Source organism: Scylla paramamosain, chromosome 6 (genome assembly GCF_035594125.1).
Source record: "Scylla paramamosain isolate STU-SP2022 chromosome 6, ASM3559412v1, whole genome shotgun sequence".
Taxonomy (NCBI): Eukaryota; Metazoa; Arthropoda; class Malacostraca; order Decapoda; family Portunidae; genus Scylla; species Scylla paramamosain.
This window is the reverse complement of record NC_087156.1, coordinates 22,249,497-22,271,996: the sequence shown is the minus strand read 5'-3', so window position 1 is coordinate 22,271,996 and position 22,500 is coordinate 22,249,497. Positions and strand designations below refer to the sequence as shown.

The 22,500-nt window shown below is 39.9% G+C and overlaps 2 long non-coding RNA genes and 1 other non-coding gene across 3 annotated transcripts in view; 1 reads left to right on the top strand and 2 right to left on the bottom strand.

Annotated features, from left to right (window-relative positions):
- The window catches only part of LOC135101420 (uncharacterized), a 50,170-nt gene that overhangs the window by 17,860 nt on the left and 9,810 nt on the right, over window positions 1-22,500 (bottom strand). The window lies entirely within an intron of this gene.
- On the bottom strand, window positions 2,539-6,678 carry LOC135101415 (uncharacterized). Its single transcript, XR_010269265.1, has 2 exons — window positions 4,323-6,678; window positions 2,539-3,341 (listed from the first exon to the last, which is right to left on the bottom strand). It is a non-coding gene; the product is annotated as an uncharacterized LOC135101415 (long non-coding RNA).
- Window positions 19,494-19,565, top strand: Trnaa-cgc (transfer RNA alanine (anticodon CGC)). The gene has a single exon. It is a non-coding gene; the product is annotated as a tRNA-Ala (tRNA).

The following is a 22,500-nucleotide window of genomic DNA, read 5'->3' as shown; positions in this document are numbered from 1 at the left end:
GCGGAAGGGAATCAGGGAGGCGAGGGAGCATTGTGAAGGGGTCAGGAGTGAAGGGTCAGGAGGGTGGCGGGGAGGCAGAAAACAGACATGAAACTAGCTGTGGAGAGAGAGAGAGAGAGAGAGAGAGAGAGAGAGAGAGAGAGAGAGAGAGAGAGAGAGAGAGAGAGAGAGAGAGAGAGAGAGAGAGAGAGAGAGAGAGAGAGAGAGAATGTGGAGTGGAAACCATTTGTAATTTTTCATTCCTTTGAGTACAATCTTGTTGCTCTCTCATCCCAAACCCTCGTCCCCTTGCGTGACACACACACACACACAGAGAGAGAGAGAGAGAGAGAGAGAGAGAGAGAGAGAGAGAGAGAGAGAGAGAGAGAGAGAGAGAGAGAGAGAGAGAGAGAGAGAGAGAGAGAGAGAGAGAGAGAGAGAGAGAGAGAAGGGCAGTGACCAGTGAAGCTACCAGACATTACCTCTACACTCACGGTAATGGAAACAATCACTTCTCTCCTATCGAAAAGAAAAAAAAAATGGGAAATACACATTTATTTTTCCCCAATGGTTGAAATCGGGCTCACTATTATACTTGCTAATCATACAGGGATCGGCCTCTATGATCGTTTTCGTGTGTATATCCCGCCGTTGTAATTACCATGATAGGCATCACCAGTGTAATGTAATGGGTGTGTTATTCACGGGATCCCTGCCTGTGTACACTGGGGCCACTGGTGGAGTCAAGGGCCCCGCTATTGTTGCCGCTACAGAGACAGTATTGTTAATGGAATGGGAGCGAATGGAATTTATTGGCATTATAATTCATCTCTCTCTCTCTCTCTCTCTCTCTCTCTCTCTCTCTCTCTCTCTCTCTCTCTCTCTCTCTCTCTCTCTCTCTCTCTCTCTCTCTCTCTCTCCCTCTGTTCTCTTTTAATGTCTTTTATAGTTTTTCTTTTTTTCTTTCCATGGTTCTGTTTTCGTTTTTTTTTTTTTCCACCCTTAACTCTTCTGAATAGACTTATAGAAGTGAAAAATAAACGACTCTCTCTCTCTCTCTCTCTCTCTCTCTCTCTCTCTCTCTCTCTCTCTCTCTCTCTCTCTCTCTCTCTCTCTCTCTCTCTCTCTCTCTCTCTCTCTCTCTGATTGAACCATTTCCACTGCCTTGCAATTACGAGACCGAGGAGAAGGAGGAGGAGGAGGAGGAGAAGGAGGAGGAGGAGGAGGAGGAAGAGGACCCAGACTCGTATTTACATCACCGTGACCTTGAATGGCTTGGGAATGTAAGCGAGGCGAAGAGACTGATGTACAGGCCTGCCCCCGTCACAGGCTTACACGGGCTGGCGGAGGGTGCAGGGAGGAGAGGGTGTAGGATGCCTGAGGTATTTATTAATTTGGGTTAGTTGATGTGCGTAATGCTGTGGTGGTGTAGATGTGGTACTGATGTAGTATTTTGTGTTGCTGGTGAGATGGATGGAGTTCGGGTTGAGAGAGAGAGAGAGAGAGAGAGAGAGAGAGAGAGAGAGAGAGAGAGAGAGAGAGAGAGAGAGAGAGAGAGAGAGAGAGAGAGAGAGAGAGAGAGAGAGAGAGAGAGAGAGAGAGAGAGAGAGAGAGACTTTAGTTACGTATATTCCTCATAAATAAAACATCAATGTCAACTTAATTCAAATTACCTGTTCTTCAATTAATCCAATTATGTTAATTAGATCAACTAAGTTAACTACTAGTTACTGTCTAATTAAAAAAATTTAGACGTGTCAAGTGTTCTAATGTGCACAAGTTACGCGCGTGTGTTTTGTGATAAAGTTGATAAATGTGTTAGTGGTACATGATGTGTTTATATTTGTACGTCCTTTTTCGTATTTTTGAATGTGCTTCCCGTTTGTTGTCAAGTGTTCTGTAACTCTGTTGGTTATCTGCATACTTTATTCTAATAAGTATGGAGTATATGTATGAAAGAAGTAAGTATGTTGCATGCAGGCACTGCCATGTGTAGGCCTGATGGCTCCTTGCACTTTTCCTCACTTTCTTATGTTCTTATGTCTTTATGTTATGTATAGAGTCAAAAGCTTTTTGTCTTATCGATTCCACCTCTCTATCAGACTGCCTTTATTATCTCACTAACCGTCGCAATGTTACATTTCTCACTATCTTCTGTCATTGCTCCCATGGTTATTGCTCTTCCGAACTTGATAACTGCGTGCCTCCTTCCATCCCTCCCTCCTGCGGCCACTCTGCACAAGACTTTCTATTTGCTCTCATCTCTATCCTGTCTATCGTAACAATGCAACAGTTAACAAGTGTCTTCATTCTTTCATCCCTTTTACCGGTAAGCTCTGGAAACTCTCTGCACAATGCCTGTATTTTGTATCTCCACCTACGACTTGACTATTTCAAAAGAAGAGTATGAAGACACGTTAGAAAATACAGGGTCCTATTTGCCTGTTCTTCTACCCATGGTTTATTTTGAAAACGTCACTACTACCTAATTTTAATGTCAATTTTTATGCCCTTCGTTATTGTAATAACTGCAGGATTGAGACGTAGTAAGAGATGGACTCCAGGGGTAACAATGTATTAAGGAGCGGCTACCCGCTTGCCGGCTGGAGCTGAACTGGCTCCATACAGAGAGAAGCTTCCGAAATCAACTAGTATGAACTAATACATAAACCAATACATGAAGCAGTGAATGACAAGTAGTACTTTGGTAGTAACAATTATAACACTCCTCCCTTTTTTTAAAAAACTCAGGTTAGAAACCATAAAATCAAGTTTACAACCAAAATGTTAAAAAAAAGATACAGAAGATACTAAAACTTATCAATTAGAAAGACTAGAAAAAAAATATTCGATACAAGTTATAAGAAACGCTAAAACCCGCAAACACGAGACAAAAAACAAAATAAACATAGTAACTAAAACTAGCAAAAGTAATACAAAACTCCAACAATTAAAATAGTTAACACAAGTGAAGCAAGAGACCTAACATTTTATTTCCAAGCTATCTGCAAACGATCTGGCTTCTGGCGCAGTCTCTCAGAACGGCGCAGTGTTTCCCTCTCCAACGGCTGCTGTTGTGGCGGCAATCCAGGTTCGAACTCTTGACTTGAGGTTAACTCTCGTTCTTGAATTTGATCCGGCGCGTTGCTGTTGTGTGCTCCGGACTGCTTCGAAACTCCTGCCTTTAGGGGCGACACGCTGCCTGCCGGTGCCGAACCATGTTTCTGAATTCCTGCTCCATTTGTGAGGTCCATGGGAGGTGGTATGGCATCATCTGCGTTAACCGTCTCGCCCTCTATGCTTACTCTTCTCCTCACATAGTCGAGATGACGTCGTACAGTCCTCCCATCTAGCAACTGCACCTTGAAAGAAACAGGACCGATTTTTGGACAATTACGCCTGATAGCCATTTTTTCCCTGGAGAAAAGTTTACTACATAAACTAATTCTCCCACTTTAAATTCCCTATGCCGCGCTTTCTGATCATGGTAGTACTTTTGCATTTCTTGCTTCTTCATAACTCTATCCTGGACATCTGGATGCAGTAAGTCTAAACAAGTTTTTAATTTTCTTCCCACTAAAAGCTCAGCAGGGGAAACTCCTGTGGTAGTCTGAGGTGTTACTCGATACCGTAACAGAAACTTGCTAATTCTGGATTCCAATGAGCCTCCTGTTAATCTTTTAAGAGAATTTTTAAAAATTTGAACTGCCTTTTCCGCCAACCCATTGGATGCTGGATGGTAGGGAGATGTCTTTATGTGAATGATACCATTTTGTTTTAAGAAAGCTTCAAACTCTTCGCTACAAAAATTGGTACCATTATCTGTTACCACCGTGTCAGGTAGTCCTTGTGACCCGAATGTAACTTGCAACTTTTCAATAGTTATAGATGAAGTGGCTGACTGTGTAGCGTGAACATCCATCCATTTGGAATGGGCATCTATGATGACGAGGAACATCTTACTCCATAAACGGCCCAGCGTAATCCAAATGTAACCTGGACCAGGGTTTTAGTGGCCACTCCCATGGCTGCAAAGGAGCGTCTGGGGGAAGATTTCTCACTTGTTGGCACTGTGAACATAGTTGTACTGTTGACTCAACATCTTTATCTATATTGGGCCACCACACATGACTACGCGCAATACCTTTCATGCGCGAGACTCCTGGATGCGTTGCATGTAGCTCAGCCAACACATTTTTTCTAGCTATCTGAGGCACCACCACTCTTGATCCCCACAAAATTATTCCATCTTGGACACTTAATTCGTGCCTCCTTCTAAAAAAAGGCTGAAGTGTTTCCTCTGCTATATGTCCAGGCCAACCGTACAGAATGTGATCTCTTACCTTCGAGAGTGTTGAGTCCTTATCCGTCCATTGCCTTAACTCTCTCGACGTGACGGGTGTCTGGTCTCAGTCTCTCCAACACGCATACCACATCACCGGGGACTGGAGTCACCTTGGGGAATTCAGGGAGAGGAAGGCGACTCAACCCATCAGCATGTACTATATTTTTCCCTGGTTTGTGGGTGATAGTGTATTCATACGCCGATAGTGTTAGCGCCCAGCGTTGGATACGACTTGATGCCATCACAGGCACTGGGCGAGTTTCATTAAACAGACTTTTAAGTGGCTGATGGTCTGAAATGATCTCAAAATGGCGGCCATACAAGTAATTATGAAATTTCTTAACACCAAATATTATTGCCAAACCTTCTTTCTCTACCTGAGCATACTTGCGTTCAGCTATGCTCAGGGATCGGGATGCGAAAGCAATCGGTTTCTCCTCTCCAGACTCCAAACGGTGTGCAAGGACTGCTCCCAATCCGTATGGTAAGCGATTATATACGAATAACCCCTTATGTGTATTTATCGTTACATATTTTTTTGATTCCTCTTCCAGTGGTAGTTGTGAATAAGCATGTGACAGGTCTAATTTTGAAAAAGTCTTCCCTCCTGACAAATTTGCTAATAAATCCTCAACCTTCGGTATCGGGTAACTGTCCACTCTAGACACGCGGTTCACAGTCATCTTGTAGTCCCCACAAATACGTATGGATTTGTCTCCCTTAACTATCGGGACTATTGGCGCCGCCCACTCTGGAGAACTGCACAGGTTCAATTACTCCATCGTTAACTAGCCGTTCCAACTCGTGCTCCACTTTGTCTTTCAAGGCGTAGGGCAACGGGCGAGCTTTGAAAAACTTGGGTTGTGCCTCCTTATCCACATGTAGGGTCGCCTTTGTGTTTCTGATGAGACCCAACTCCTCTTTGAAAACATTACTAAAACTGCGAATGACCTTATCACACTCTGACCGACAACTATAAACTGCAGCCCAGTCTAGCTTAATTTGTTTCAACCAGTTTCTCCCCATCAAACTCGGGCCGTCTCCATCCACTACCACCAACGGCAGAACTTTCGACTGGTTGTTATAATTAACCTCCACATTCACTTCCCCCATCACTTTCAATAAGTCTCCACTGTAGGTGCGTAACACTACGTCGGAATACTCGAGCACCGGCTTGCACGTATCCTTCCAGCTTTCTTCATACTCTTTCTGGACTTATAATGGACACCGCAGCACCAGTATCCACTTCCATGGGAATAGCCACCTTGTTAACTTCTGGGTGAACAATCACAGGTGGTTCACGAGCCCCCCGCACTGTATACAAGGTGTATTCTTCCCCAGTTGTCTCACCGTCCTCCTCTTCACCCTCAATCTTGTGCATTTTCCTTTCCATGTCTGCTTTATTTCGACACATCCTTGCCAAGTGTCCCACTTTCTTACATTTAAAACAGGTAGCACGTGCAAAATGACAGCTAGGGAGCCACATGCGGACCCCCACACCTGTAGCACTGTGGTCGAGGATTCGTTCGCACCCACGGTGTCTCTTGAATTTTTCTTCCTTCCCCGCGCCTCTCCTGAATCTTGTTCACTTGACTGCTGCGGTACTCCCCAGCCTGTTGTAGGTCTTCAGTGTCTTTTGCCGCAGCCTCCATAGCCAGAGCAGTTGCCTCTGCCTTCTTGAAGTCCAAATTCCCATCTGCCAACAACCTTGCTTGTATTTTTCGGTCGTCAATTCCACACACCAGACGATCTCGTAACATGTCAGGTAGTTGGTTTCCGTACGCACAGTGCTCCGCTAATTTCCGAAGGTCAGTAATGTAAGAAGACACAGATTCAGTTGGTTGCTTGAATCGTGAGTTGAATTTGAAGCGCTTCATGATTACTGACGGTTTCGGGCACATGTGATTCTCCAACAGCACTTTGAGGTCACTGTACGACTTGTCGGCTGGCTTCTCTGGTAGGCAGAGTGACCTTATCACTTCGTAGGTTCTTGCTCCACAAACAGCCAATAAAGTAGATTTCTTTTTTTTCTCTTCAATAATGTCGTTGGCTTCAAAAAATGCTCCAGCCGCTCCACATATTGAGTCCACACCTCGGCATCCTGGTTAAATTCTTCTACTTTGCCAATAGATCCCATCCTCGTCGCCAATGTAATAACTGCAGGATTGAGACGTAGTAAGAGATGGACTCCAGGGGTAACAATGTATTAAGGAGCGGCTACCCGCTTGCCGGCTGGAGCTGAACTGGCTCCATACAGAGAGAAGCTTCCGAAATCAACTAGTATGAACTAATACATAAACCAATACATGAAGCAGTGAATGACAAGTAGTACTTTGGTAGTAACAATTATAACAGTTATAATCCCTAATACATATAAAAGGAAATTTTTATACGATTTTTGTTAGATATGTATAAGGTACTCCGTGTGTAGCTATACATACATTATAAGTTTCTGTGTTTCCAGTGTTTTTCGCCTCGTTCCCCGGGCTTAAAGACGCGTCTTCATAAGCATTTGAGTTGGGCGAGAGTCAAGAAACACGTGTTATATATGCCATAAGTTAAGAGCAAAATTTTAAAACACTCGTCTCTCTCTCACTCATTCTCTCTCTCTCTCTCTCTCTCTCTCTCTCTCTCTCTCTCTCTCTCTCTCTCTCTCTCTCTCTCTCTCTCTCTCTCTCTCTCTCTCTCTCTCTCTCTCTCTCTCTCTCTCTCTCTGTGTGTGTGTGTGTGTGTGTGTGTATGTATGAGAACGTGTGTCAGTCATTCAGTCAGTCTGTCAGTCTATCTGTCTACTTGTCAGTCCTTCTGTCTCTCTGCGTCTGCCTTTCTTTCTTTCTCCATATTTGTTTCACCTCTGCCATTCCACCAGCAAAAACACACGCACACGCACATGCACACACACACACACACACACACACACACACACACACACACACACACACACACACACACACACACAGTGCCTACTCGTCCACCACGACCGCGACAAATGTGTGTGCATATTTAAGCAAGGTTTGAGAGGCTGGACAAATGGTGAGAGAGAGAGAGAGAGAGAGAGAGAGAGAGAGAGAGAGAGAGAGAGAGAGAGAGAGAGAGAGAGAGAGAGAGAGAGAGAGAGAGAGAGAGAGAGAGAGAGAGAGAGAGAGAGAGAATTAACAGTAGATGTAGGTAAGGCTGGTGAGGGTGAGTGAAGTGTTGTAAGATAGGGAAGGAAGTGGAGGCGGGGAGCAGCGTGTTTTGGGAGGCGGAGGAGGGCGAAAGACGAGGAGCGGTGAAGCCAGGAGTGAGGAACGGAGTGATGAAGAGGGGCTGGTGTGCTTGAGGAGTTGAAAAGGAAGGTTAAGAAGAACAGTACAGTTATTATTCTTTCATCTTCACACGTGTCACTTTTTTTTTTTTTTACAGAATCACATTAATATTTATAACCTAAAATAATAATAAAAAAATAATAATAATAAAAACACGCACCACGCCTACACGACAGAGTAAAAATGCAACGGAACTAAATGAAAATAAAAAAGGTCAAACATAAAAAAAAAAAAAAAAAAACGAACATGTATATAAAAACACACGCTGAAAATTGCGTTACTTCACTACCAACAAACAAAATAACATTAAATTAGATTTCAGCGTAGTAATTGAGAGAGAGAGAGAGAGAGAGAGAGAGAGAGAGAGAGAGAGAGAGAGAGAGAGAGAGAGAGAGAGAACAATTGTTACACTGACAACGTGATAGATGAACCAGAATACGTGGAAAAAGAGATCAATTTAGAGCCAGAGGAAGAGAATGGCTCGTGTGGGGTAGGCTAGGGTGACGACACTAGGCTGATGGGGTGCCTGATGGGGCGAGACGGTCAGATATGGGGTGTGTTACAGATCAGGAAGGCGACTGGGGAGGACTCTGCAAGTTAAAGGCGACTGGGGGAGAGAAGGATGAAATGAGGAGGCGAGGGACAGGAGATGATGGGTTAGGGAACGTAAAATGTCATTGAAGGGCGTTTAGGTTCCTATGAGCATGAGGGATGGCTAACTGGACATGTCTACGTGGGGAAGCATGAATGAATAGTGAAAGATGTCCAGTTGTGTAGAATGGCTGTAAGGGAATGTCTGATCTGGGTTAAAAGGCAGGATGTAGGTATGTGACGATGTCTGGGTTTAGGAGTCGTGAAGGATGTCTAGCGAGTGATGTCAGAGAGGGGAAGACATAAGAGATGGCTAGCGAGGTTTGTCTGAGTTGTGAGGCCATTGAGGATTGCTTGCACGGATGTCTGAATTAGGAAATATAGCAACTGGCAAAGTCTGGGTTCTAGAGACAATTAAAAATGGCTAAAAGGTTGAGAAGTTGAGAAGGCATGAAAGATGAGTTGTAAGGATATCTGGGAGAGGAACGAGAATAAGGAGACATGAAAGGGCGTTAGTGGGAGATATCTGGGATAAGAAAAGGAAGGAGAATGGCTAGTAGGCATGTTTGATTTAGAGGGCATAAAAGATGAGTAGCAGGGATGTCTAGGAGAAGTAAGAGTATAAAGAGGACATGGAAAGAATACTACTGGAAAATATCTTGGTTCAGGAGGCAATGAATAATGGATAGTGGGACATGTCTGGGCTAAGGAAACAAAGGAGAATGACTGGTGGGCATATCTGATTTAGAGAGTATAAAGGATAGCTTGGATGGATGTCTGGGAGAGGTGTACAAGTCTTAAGAATGAGTGACTATAGAGTTGTTTTCTTCTATAGTCGTTTTCTTTCCCGGCCACGACCTCCTCACATTTCCACCTGAGCCGCTACCAAGACCTGTGCCAGTGTACATGCGTGGTCTGACCTTCGCAGAGCTGTCTGACATTTACATATACTAATTCCTCGCCAAAACATTCTATTTCACCACCACATTAACCTTTCAGACTATAAACCCGACCCTGCACAACATAATACCAGTACGGCGAGCTGCTGAGTGCTGGGGAGGGACGGGGACAGGTTCAAGCCCGCAATATGACACTTCCTGGCTACCGCATTCTCAAACACCTCGCCGGATTATCTCCACTGGCTTCAGGATTCTTGTAAAGATTATTTGGATTTTCAATGGTGTTCTCATAATTCTAGTGAGAATTTAACAAGGGTTCCTCCCTGCTAATGGGAAATGAGCTTTGTAAAGTTAACTAATCATCTTTGTGGTCTTTGGAAATGCTCGTAATCTCGACTAATGTCGACAGGCTCTAGTGGAAAATGCTGGGATTTTCAATGATATTCTTATAGTTCCTGTGAGAGCTTAAGGAGGATTCTACGATAACAACAGGAAAAACACTCTTGAAAAGCTGACTAAACATCCCTAGGGGCTTTAGAAATGGTCGCCATCCTTTCGAGAACCCAAACCGTTTCAAAATAAGATTTTCTCATAATTTTAGTGACAGTTTATCAAAAATGCTGCGGCATCATTCGAAAAGATACCCTTGATAAGCTGACCAAACATCTCTATAGCCTTTTAAAATCATCATAGTCCTTAAGAGAGGCCAAAGCGTTTCAAAACACGGCCCTGAATGAGGCTGGCTGAGGGTCCCCTAACGCACTGTCCCAGACTCGCCTCACAACAGGTTGCGGACACTTCATCGCCCATCTCGGACCTCCGCCCCCTCTATTACCCTGCAAGAATGGCTCATTAATGCTTCCTCCATCCGCGACCTTCCCTTCCCTTCTTCCCTTCTTGTCTCCTGTGCTAACCCTTCCGCCAGCTGCTGACAGAGCCGAAGGGAGAGACTGAGACTTGATGGGACCACCTGTCACCTTACTGGCCACAACCCTTCTCTCTTCCCTCACATTAACAGCCTCACAGTGTCCGCCGCGCACTACATCACCAGGCGCCGCCGCTCGCACCCACCTCGACCTCTGTTGGGGCTAAAACACAAACAATTGAAGGAAATTGAAAAGTTTCTTGGGAGAAACACGTCAATGTTATCTCTCAGCCTTCCACACTGCGGCGGAGATTACCAGCTGCAGAAGAGGTGGGAGACTGAAGGGGGAGCCGGGCGGGAGGACAAGGTGGGGCGGGGAGAAATAGTGAGGGGATAGAAAGAGGAGGAAGCTGAGAGAGGAAAAAAAGAGGAAAGGAGTATGAAGAGGAGAGGAGAAAAAAGAAAAGAAGAAAAGAGTAAGAAGAGGAGAGAGAAATGAAGGAAGAGGAGAAGAGTGAGAAGAGGAAGGGCAAAATAGAAGAGGCGGAAAAGAGTAAAACAAACGAGGAAGGAAATAAAAGAAGAGGTAAAGAGCGAAAAGAGGAGGAAATAAAAGAGGTGTTGGAAAAGAGAAGGAGAGGAGGAGGAGGGAAAAATGACGAGAGGAGGAGGAGAAGGAGGAGGAGGAGGAGGAGGAGGAGGAGGAGGAGGAGGAGGAGGAGAAGAAGGAGGAGGAGAAGGGAAAAAAGAGGAGAGTTAGGCATCGAGGAAAGGAGAGCAGGAGAGCAGGGAGCAGCGTCAGCAGGCAGGTGGGAGGAAGGGCGGCCCTGCACAAGACGCCGCCCTCCGCCCTCTCCTGACGTCACTACACCAAGACACACCTGCAGGGTTCAATACCACAGCTGGTGTGTGTGTGTGTGTGTGTGTGTGTGTGTGTGTGTGCGTGTGTGTGTGTGTGTGTGAGCTCATAATAAAGTACTATGTGTGTTTTTTGTTTTTGTTTGGTTGTGCTTACGATTATTAGATTAATGTTTGTTCTTGCTTGTCTTGTTTGTTTATCTTTTTTTTTTTTTGGGGGGGGATTGGAGAAAGGGGGCGTTATCTGGTCGTGCTGGGCTGATTGTGATGTTACAAGAAGGTTTGGGAGATGTGTGTGTGTGTGTGTGTGTGTGTGTGTGTGTGTGTGTGTGTGTGTGTGTGTGTGTGTGTTTTAAATAACAGAGGACAGTTATACACAATCTCTCAGCCTCTCTCTCTCTCTCTCTCTCTCTCTCTCTCTCTCTCTCTCTCTCTCTCTCTCTCTCTCTCTCTCTCTCTCTCTCTCTCTCTAATGACAGGCCTTCCATTTTGATTCCGTCGCCAACCAACACCCGATAAAACGGAACAGCGAGGCATGAAAAATGGATACCAGTTCATAGGCCACTCAAAAACTGTGAGCGAGTGTTTGAGTGTGTGTGTGTGTGTGTGTGTGTGTGTGTGTGTGTGTGTGTGTGTGTGTGTGTGTGTGTGTGTGTGTGTGTGTGTGTGTGTGTGTGAGTGAGTGCGTGTGTTTGGGTGGCTGTGTCGGTGGCTGGGTGTGAGTGTTTCCGCCCTCACTGACGAACCTATGTGGCAGTGAATACAGATTAGCACAAGCCCAGTGCGTTATTTCACACTCTTACATATGAAAAGTTCTGAGCCGTGACGCGTGGAAGGAAAATATTGGTTTCCGTATGAAGGGCTGTGTGAATATTGACATAGGGGCAGATTAGATGAGCAGATAGGTAAACAGCTGAGTAGATAAACAGCAGATGGAAAGGGAGATAAATCGACGCAGAGAGGCAGAAAGACCGAAATAGAAGCAGACTGGTAGACGGAGACACATAAATGGAAAGACAGATAGACAGAAAGAGATAAGAGATGCAAAGATAGATAGAAAGATTAACAGATAAGCATATAGTAAACAGATAAATTGATAAAAAAGAAGATATACAGACAGATAAACACAGAAATGCAGATAGCCAGACAGATATAGATAAATACATAGACAGATAGATATAGATACACATACAGACAGACAAAAAGATATAGATAAACAGACATAGACGCAGGTACAATCATTCATACATAAAGACAGACAGACACAGAAGAACAAGCAGAGATAAAAAAAAAAAAAAAAAACAAGCAAACAAGCATGAAATACGGAAATACACACACTGAAACATAACACAAGCGATGCGAAAAAAAAAACATGAACACACGAAAAAAAATAAATAAATAAGTAAATAAACATGAAATGAATCATAAATAAAATAAGAATAAAAAAAAAACGAATATATATTAACCAGGTCCCTCACTCTGGTCTTGTTTATGGATTCCTAAACAGGCGGAGTAATATCCACTGTTTGTTTATTAAAGGGGACCTAACTAGAGGTAGACGGAACGGTAATACAGATATACATACTCTTCCTTTTATCGGCATCACAATACGTGCTAAATATACATTTGTTATTAGTATGTTTCCCTCTATTTTTAAGTTTAACAAGGTGATTTACCAGGTTATTCTCTCTCTCTCTCTCTCTCTCTCTCTCTCTCTCTCTCTCTCTCTCTCTCTCTCTCTCTCTCTCTCTCTCTCTCTCTCTCAGCATCAGAATACATCTCTATAATATCCTTATTACCAACATGTTTCCGCTCTCCTTCAGTTTACCGAGACGATCAATCTAATCTCTCTTGCTATTTCTCCCTCTCCTCCTCCTCCCTCTCTCTGGTAAACAGCGCAGCACTTAGAGGCGTGATGACAGGAGCGGTGGCGGGCGCAGTGGTGATGTGGCAGGCGAATCGGCAGGGAGGAGGGAGGGGGAGGGAAGGTGGAGGGCAAGACGAGACGTGGGTGTTTGACAGGGATCAACGCAACATTTCACCGAGCAGATAAGCGTCTCATTTCCCTCCAGCCGTGTGAGAGTGTGAGTGTGTGTGTGCGTGTGTGTTGGGCGTGCTGATGGGCTTAATTGGCTTGTTCTGTGTCAAAGGTAGGTGTGTGTGTGTGTGTGTGTGTGTGTGTGTGTGTGTGTGTTCCTGACCTCCAGATGAAGAACGAATGAGAGAGAGAGAGAGAGAGAGAGAGAGAGAGAGAGAGAGAGAGAGAGAGAGAGAGAGAGATTAAAATGGAAAAAAAAAGCTTGAATGATTTCTTTTCAGCCTGTCTTTTGTTCTATGGTGTGGATGTACAACCTCCTTTGTATCTGCCTTGTTCACTCCGCCTCCCTTCTCTCTCTCTCTCTCTCTCTCTCTCTCTCTCTCTCTCTCTCTCTCTCTCTCTCTCTCTCTCTCTCTCTCTCTCTTCTACTCCCCTTCTTCCTTCCTTCTCTTGCCAGCAGCGCATTGTCCACGATACTTGAGGCAATTGTTGTGCCGGACTGTGTTGTGGTGTTGCCTTTGTCTTCTGCCACCGCCGCTGTGCCTTTCCGTCCGACGCCACCAAGACTTCCACTCCATCCCATCGCCGCCGCCTCTCTACTCCACTCGTACCGCAGGCTTGAGTATTAGTCCTCCTTTTATTTGAGTGTTTTTTTTTTCTGGGAGGGTAGGTCGTGTGTGTATGTGTATGTTTGCGTGTATGTGTACGTGTATGTGTGTATATAGTGAGGGGAGCGGGCCTTGGTTTCTTGACTACACACGCACACACACACATACTCGTACACAGGTACTGAGCCGGTAGCCTTCAAGCAGCCGACTCTGTTCCCAGCGTCTTATCGCCTTCCCTGTCATGAGGAACACCTGCCAAACAACTGCGGGGTCTGGCTCAGCTATTCCATCAGTCCTGGGAAAAGGCGAACCCCAAGAAGGGAATTGAGAACTATTCACAAGGTCTCAGAAGCAGTGGTAAGGGGCGCAGGTGTCCAGTGTACATATAGACCACACTTGCCTCTTAGTGCGTCCCTCGGGAGTATTGAAGACGCTAGTATAGCAGAGGGTATAATTGTCGAAGTCAGTAAGGGACTATAGAGTGACAGGGCCGATACCCAGGTTAACTTTGTACGGATGGCCTTGACTTTACTGTAACTGATCACGAGTCACGAGAACGATGTGTAAAATAGTTACTCTCTCATTCACGTTATTTTCTTCTTTTCTATTTTTTTTTTTCGTTTCCTTTACTTCTATTTTTCTTCTTTTTTTTTCTTCTTGTTCTTTAGAACCAACAACTTAACGATGCTTTTATTATTGTTTTTTTTTTTTGTATATATATTATGCCCTTGATCGCCTTCCTTCTCACAAAATAAAGACAAACAGATGAACAAATAAATAAACAAATAAAACACGTGCATGAATTACTGAATAGATACATAAATAAACAACCTGATGAGCAAATAAATCTACACGTTAACACCTATATTCTGCTTTCACTCTAAGACCGTACTCGTGCATGTGATCTGCTTAAAAATCGTGCAGATAAAGAGAGCGAGACGTGGCAGTTCTGTTCGCAGAAATCCAGTTAGCTTTCATGATAAAAATCTTCCAATTGTTACCCTTGTGCACCAGTCAACTGAGCTGTAATAAGTTACCGCAAAAGTCTGGTAGATAGACAATTATATAGACAGATAATTAAATAGATAGATAGACAGATAGATAGATTTTATTGACTACAAAAATACAAAGACTAATAAGACATAATAAGTACACTCTTGTGCCAATAATAATAACGACAATTATAACCGTCAAGCTAACAAATTCGGATCAGCTCAGTCACCACCAAGAGTTCAACAAAAGACATCGCGAAACAACTGAAGCCTCGAAACAATGAGGGAAGCACCGAGTAACTACCCAGCCAGGCAGCCTATCCTTCCATCCATCCATCCATCCAGCCAGCCAGCAAGCCAGTAAACCAGCCTTCCATCCATCCATCTAGCCAGCCATCTAACGGGCCAGCCAGCAAACCTTCCATCCATCCATCCAATCCATCCATCCAGCCAGCCAACCAGCCAACAAGCCACCCTTCCATTCATCCACCCATCCATCCAATCAGCCAGCCAGCTATCTTTCCATCCATCCAGCCATCCAGCCAGCCAGCAAGCCACCCTTCCATCCATCCATCCATCCATCCACCCATCTAGTCAGCCACCCAGCCATTTTTCCATCCATCCATCCATCCATCCATCCATCCGTCCAGCCAGCCAGCCAGAGCCACTCAACCAGCGATGGAGAGGCATACACGATACGGGCGCTGCCAATTATCTCCCAAACCACGACTTCTTTTCTATCTTTTTCTCGAGGCTTTTGAATCGCTCGCACTGAACATCCACTGACGCAAAAACTTGAACCCCATGGACTCTCCAGGGCTCAGGTTCAGGTTTAGGTTCCGCGGTACACAGCTCCTCGTCATTGCTTAGCCTGGTGCTCACATTCCCCCCCACTCGTGTTCCTTTTTCCCTTTCCTCCTCCTCGTTCGCTTGACTGGCTATAGACTTGAGCTTCCACCTCTTCTCACTCACTGGGTCACTGCCTCTCACGCATGGACGCACGGATACTATTCATTGATTGGAAATCTTGAAAGAGATTTTTGAACTATTAATTTGTTTGTAATATTTTCCAAACTAGACCTAAAAAAAAAAAAAATCTGACTTTTCAATTTCAATATTTACCTGATAATATAGAAATGTTCCTAGTTTAAAAGAAAAAAAATACTCTGTCAGATAGATAACATTTATCTTTAGGTTAAGTTCTCTTTTTTTCGCTGTTGGTGAAGAGATCCTTTTAAAACTAACACCAGAGTCGAGGAAACATCCTTAAAAATCCCCAGTATCTTCCACTCTATCCTCTTGATCTCTTTCAAAAGTGAAATATTGTTATCATTTGCCCACCAATCCTAGGAACTCAAAACAATATTTTACCTGTGTACAATGGTTCTCATTTAAATAAGGAACACATCCCTGTTTTTAGATAAAAATAATTGATCGAAAGTTTCTTTTTTTTTTTTTATCAAAGTCTGGACAAGTGAACAAATTCAGAAACATTTACGACTGAAAATTTTCCTCTAATATTAAAAACTATTAAATCATGAAAAGAAGAATAAGATTATCGATATAAAAATTACGTATCAATCGATAAAGTGTATTTTTCTAGTATCTAAATTTCTTTTAAAAAGTGAAATATTGTTATTATCTAAGCACAACAACTAAGAAGTCAAAAGAATATTTCACTTATGTACAATGGTTCTTCTTTAAGTAAGTTTTATCAGATAAAACATTTAAAGCCAAGATTTTTCATTATTTTTTAATTAGCTCAAGGGCCTGTACAAAAAAAAAAAAAAATTTTTTTAATTTTGCAGTTGAACATTTTCCTCAAAGATTACAGATGATTATATCATGAAAAGGAAAGGAAGAATATTGATTTAAAAAGTGCTTATTAATTGACAAATTGTATTTTTCAGGACTTTATTTTATTTTATTTTTCTTTAAAAAAAGTGAAAAAGGTTATTATCTACACACCATACATAAGAACTTAAAATAATATTACATATATGTACAATGGTTTCTTTTTAAGCAAAGAACATGTTACTATTATCAAATAAGAAATTTTTGAAAATTAATTTTTTTCACTTTTTAAAAATTTTGGGAATAAAATATTTTCTCCCAAGATGATTAAATAATTAAGGCTAAAAGAAGAATATTGATATAAAAAATATATATTATCAGTCGATGGAGTGTGTTTTTAGTGTCTTAATTGTTTTAAAATGAAATATGGTTAATAAACACACCACAGTTAAAAATTCGCAAAATAATGTTTAACATGTATACAATGGCTGTTCTTTAAGTAAACAGCATATCCCTATTATCAGATAGAAATTTCAAATTGATTTTTTTTTCACTTTTTTTTTCAGTTAAGGTCCAGAAATCTAAAAAAAAAAATCTGAAAATTTTGCAATCAACAATTTTCCTCTAAGAATGCAGATGACTAAGTCATGAAAAGTACAAGAAAAACATTGATATAAAACAAATATATAAATCGACAGAGTGTGATTTTTACTGTCTTAATTACTTTTAAAAGTGAAATATGATTATCGTCTAGACACCAATGCTGAAAATTTGCAGAATATTTTCATGTGTACAATAGTTCTTCTTTAAGTAAAGAACACACCCCTGTTATCAGATGGAAATTTTGATACTGAAACTTTTCCTTTTTTTTTTTTTTTTTTTTAATTTAGGGTCTGGACTGATAAAAATATTCAAAAATATTTGGACTTCATAATTTTCTTCTAAGATTACAGATGCTTAAATCATGAAAAGTAGGAGGAGAATATTGAAAATAAATAAATAATATTATATATATATATATATATATATATATATATATATATATATATATATATATATATATATATATATATATATATATATATATATATATATATATATATATATATATATATATATATATATATATATATATATATCAATTGATAAAGTGTGTTTGTCTTAATTTATTTTAAAAGTGAAATATGGTTATTATCTACGCACCACTCATAATAACGGGAAAAAAAATATTTTATTTGTCTACAATGTTGTTATTTTTTTATTTTTTTATTATCAGATATAAATTTGGAGATAGAAAATTTTTTCCACTTTATTTTCCCACACACACACACACACACACACACACACACACACACACACACACACACACACACACACACACACACACACACACACACACACACACACACACACACACACACACACACACATATACTCGTATATATATATATATATATATATATATATATATATATATATATATATATATATATATATATATATATATATATATATATATATATATATATATATATCAGTAAAAGAAAGTGTCTTTTTAGTGTCCTAATTTCTCTTGAAAGTTAAATATGGTTATTGTCTGCACACCACTTCTAAGAACTGAAAAAAAAAAAAAGTATTTAACGTGTTTACACTACTTCTTCTTTAAGTAAAGAACATATCCTTATTATCATACAGAAATTCTGATATTGAAAATATTTTCATTCCTTTTAATTAATGTCCAGACCGGCAAGAAAAATTCAAGAAATTTTGCAATTAAGAATTTTCCTCAAGTATTACAAATAATTGAAATAAAAAAATTAAAAAAAAATATTGATATAAAAGTATATATCAACGCAGAGACTGCTTTTTATAGTGTCTTAATTTCTTTTAAAAGTGAAATATGCTAATTATCTAGAAACCACTGCTAAGGATTCGTTAAGGAATGTGTTACATGTGTACAATGGTTCTTCTTTAAGTAAAGAACACATCCCTATTATCAGATAGAAATGTTGATATTAAAAACTTTTCACTTTTTATTCAATTAAGATCCGGACATGTAAAGAAATTAAAAAAATGTTAGCGATTGACAATTTTCCTGCAAGATTACAGAAGATTAAATCATAAAAAAAAAATAAATAAATAAATAAAAAATTGCTCTAAAATTACAGATGATTAAATCATGAGAACAAAAAGAAGAATATTGATGTAAAATGTATATATCAATCGACAATATTTCTTTTTTTTTTATCTATTTATTTTATTTATTTTTTTTTTTTCAAGTGAAATATGGTTATTATCTATGCACCATTCTAAAGAACTCAAAATAATATTTCACATATGTTCATTGTTTTTTCTTTAAGTAAGTAACATATGCCTATAATCAGATAAAAATTTTCATTCTTTATTTATTTATTTATTTTTATTTATTTTTTTTTTAAGTTCTGGATGTGTAAAAAATATAAAAAAAATTGTCATAAAATTTTTTCTGGAAAGTTACAGAATACTGAACAATGTAGAATACTAGAATAATATTGATATATGAGGCATATATAAAACTCGATAAATTGCTTTTTCAGTTTCTTTTGAGAGTGAAATACGGTTAATATCTACGCACTACTAAGAATTCGAAAAAAAAAATGTTTTCAGAGATATAGAGTGGTTCTTCTATAAGTAAGGAACATACCCGTATTATCAGATAGAAATTTTGAGTTTGGAATTTTTTTCTTTTACTTTTTTTTTAAGTAATGTTCGCCCATGTAAAAGAAATTTTAAAAATCCGATTAACACTTTTCCTCCATGATTACATATGATTAAACTATGAAGAGTAGAAAATATTGATTTATGAAATATATATCAATCGATAACGTGTGTTCTTTTGTGTCTTAAATTTAGTCGAGATGAGGTACAGTCGTGGTCCGAAATAAAGTAACCTGCTACACTCACTGCCACTGTGCTTGTGTTTTCCTTCAACCTGAAATCCTCTGATCTGATGACAGTTTCCTTACAAAGCCTGCCAAATAATACATTCCTTGCAGAGGACTTAAGATCAAGGGAAGATTATAAAGCCAGAGGAAAAGAGAGTTGTGCGATAATCGATTTAGACCATGACCATACGAAATATTTCACATTGAGAAGGCGTTATATTGATGCCACGTGTAAGCCTGGTCGCTTCTTGCAGCTTCCCTTATTTCTTATGTTCTTATGTTATGATATCATGGGGGTGTAACTCAGAGGTAGAGTGCTCGCTTCGCATGTGAGAAGACCCGGGTTCAATCCCCGGCACCTCCACAATGTTTTTACTGGTCATACTTGGAGGTTTCAGCCCAACACACTGCGTCTCTCAGCCAGAGTATTACTGTCGTTTAGGAGGAAGGATATAACAAGAAGGATGGAGGGACGACAGCTCCTTCTATTTTTTTTTTTTTTTTTTTATCACGATAGAAGAAGGCAAGTGAAAGTCCCTAGGAATTATTATTCTTTTTATATTTTTACTTTCTCATCTTTATCTTTTTTTGTTTTTCCGTTGATGTCTCCTCGCATATACCAGGAAAGGTTTTGTTTTTATAATTATTATTATTATTATTATTATTATTATTATTATTATTATTATTATTATTATTATTGTCATCATTATTATCATTATTATTATTATTATTATTATTATTATTATTATTATTATTATTATTATTATCATTATTATTATTATTATCATTATTATTATCACTATTATCATGATTATCATTATTATTATTATTATCATTATTATCATTATTATATTGCCAATACCATTATCGTCATTATTATCATCACCGAAGCTCTCGTTCTCAATCTAATACAGAATCACAGAGTGCAGGCAGCGTCGAGCAGCAGCAGGCAAGGCACCAAACGTTTCTCGGTGTGTGTAAAAATAAACACACGAAAAAAAAAAAAAAAAAAAAAAAAGAGAGAGGGAAAAAAAATACCAGTGGATTTGCTGTGGAATTGGGACTGTTACCACTGCTATTGTCGGCCTTTTATTAAATTTTCTGCTGCGAATTACAGTTTTTGCAGCTCGGCCAACCCATATTAAACAAAGGGTTCACGGGACGCCGCCGGTTTTTTGTATACGTGCGGGGAAAGACTCGTGGAAATGGTTTTAATACATAGATGTGAATCCCTGGCGAGGCTTTAAGGCGAGTCCGGGCCTGGAGGTGTTTGCGCCCCTGATGCTCGCCACACACGCTGCAGCGCCACCGTTTACCTGCTGCAAGACGGTAGGATAAAATTCACCTGCATCTTGCCTCGCGCCACGTGCAGCTGCTTCCCGTCCTGCGCCACACTTCACTCTTATACTGCTAACTTTTTTTCTTATAACATTTTAAACACATATTGTTGCACTACAGCCACTTGAATGGGTTTGTAGCTTAGGAAAGACACGATCAACATCCTATTCTTTCTCTCATATATCAGTGTGTCCGTGCCAACAAACGCTTACAGTGCTCTGAATGTTAACAGTGAATGACCGCAGCAATAGGAGAGTTAAGGCCGCTATTGTGTTTCCCCTCTCTCCTCTCCTGAGTCTTGGCAGCCCAAAGCACCTTCATTCAGTATCGTCATTCTAATTGTTACCACATTTTTAAATTAGCGATTTACTTCTCATCCCCTGCTGTTAATGCCCATGTTTTGTTCGTCTTCTATTGTTCCTGTTGTTTGCCTTCCTCAATTACCTACGTATATTCGTGGCATTCTTTGAGCGTCTTAAAACAGCATTGGCTATTTTAAGACTTCGATGAACGATTTAATTAATGATCATGTTTTTGCTTCTCTCAAGTTGCTCCGGCTGTGCTCGTCTTCCTCGGTTACCTTTATTCTTGTTATCTTCGAGCGTCGTAAATTATAACGTTGCTTCCTAATATAAAGAGCTCTCCTATCATGATTTTCTTTTTTTTTATTAACGATTTAATGATCATGTTCTGCAGCTTTCATATTGCTCAGGTTGTGCTTGCCTTCCTGCATCACTGTATCTAAATCTTGAGCGTCATTATTCCATCCTATCATCCTAACACGTCTATTCTTTCGTTCATCATTCATCCTAACATCCTAACACATCTATTTTTTTTATTATAGAGTTTTTTTTTTTTTTTTTTTTCCTTTTTAATTGTAATGGCGCCACTATCACACCGGTTAGCTGTGTTCGCCTGCTTTTTACCTTCTTTTTCACTCTACACAATCCAGTTGCTTTTATCATTTTGTAGCAGCACCATATGACTACGGTGTTGCGGCGCATTGAGTTTTTTTTTAAATCATTCAGTCAAATTCTAAGTAATTTCATTCTTGGCACCCTTCACAGTACTAATCATATAATTGCGTCATTAAATTGAAACGCTGCTACTGACGCACGCTGAAGCAGAATGAGGAAACGCAGTATTCTTCTAGTTTTGAAGTTCAGGAGAGAATGTAAAGGTCTGGAGAAAAAAACTAATTAATAATAATAATAATAATAATAATAATAATAATAATAATAATAATAATAATAATAATAATAATAATGATAATAATAATAATAATAATAATAATAATAATAATAACGCAACATAGCACGTAATACTCCCAACTCAGTATTGTTTTCCACTGAACTTTTTTTTTTTCTGGTGGGAGAGGGAGATAAGAAGCATGAAGAAGAAACAGAAAAAAAAGGGAGAAATAAAGATACCAGTAAAGAACCAAGAGCTAAAAAAAAAAAAAGGAAAGGAAAGAAACGAAGAAAGAAATAAACAAAGAAAACATATCATAGAATACGGTTCCAAAGACAACACTTCTGCAACACAACGCAACTTAACAACCTTTTCTTTCTTTCTTTCTTTCTTTCTTTCTTTTCTCTTTTATTTACTTTTTTTTTCAAACTCCTAGCTACTTTTTATTTCCTAGGCCTTTTCCCCTCACACGTAACATAACACTGATTTTTCCTATTACATTTTCAGCTTGTTGTGTCTAACTTCCCTCCAAAATGCATATAATTACCATATCTATATTTACCTCTAGTCACTCTCATTCTGCCTCTCACCAGCCTCACTAGCCTCTCACCGTCACATCACCAGTGTTCGCAATATTTTTTTTTATTTCCCTTTTTTTTATGTGTGTTTTTTTTTTTTTTAGCTCTACGTCCACGCGAGTATCAATGCATTTTGCGGAAACGTCCAATTGCGAATAACTGACCTGTGAATTTTTTAAACGCTATTCAGTA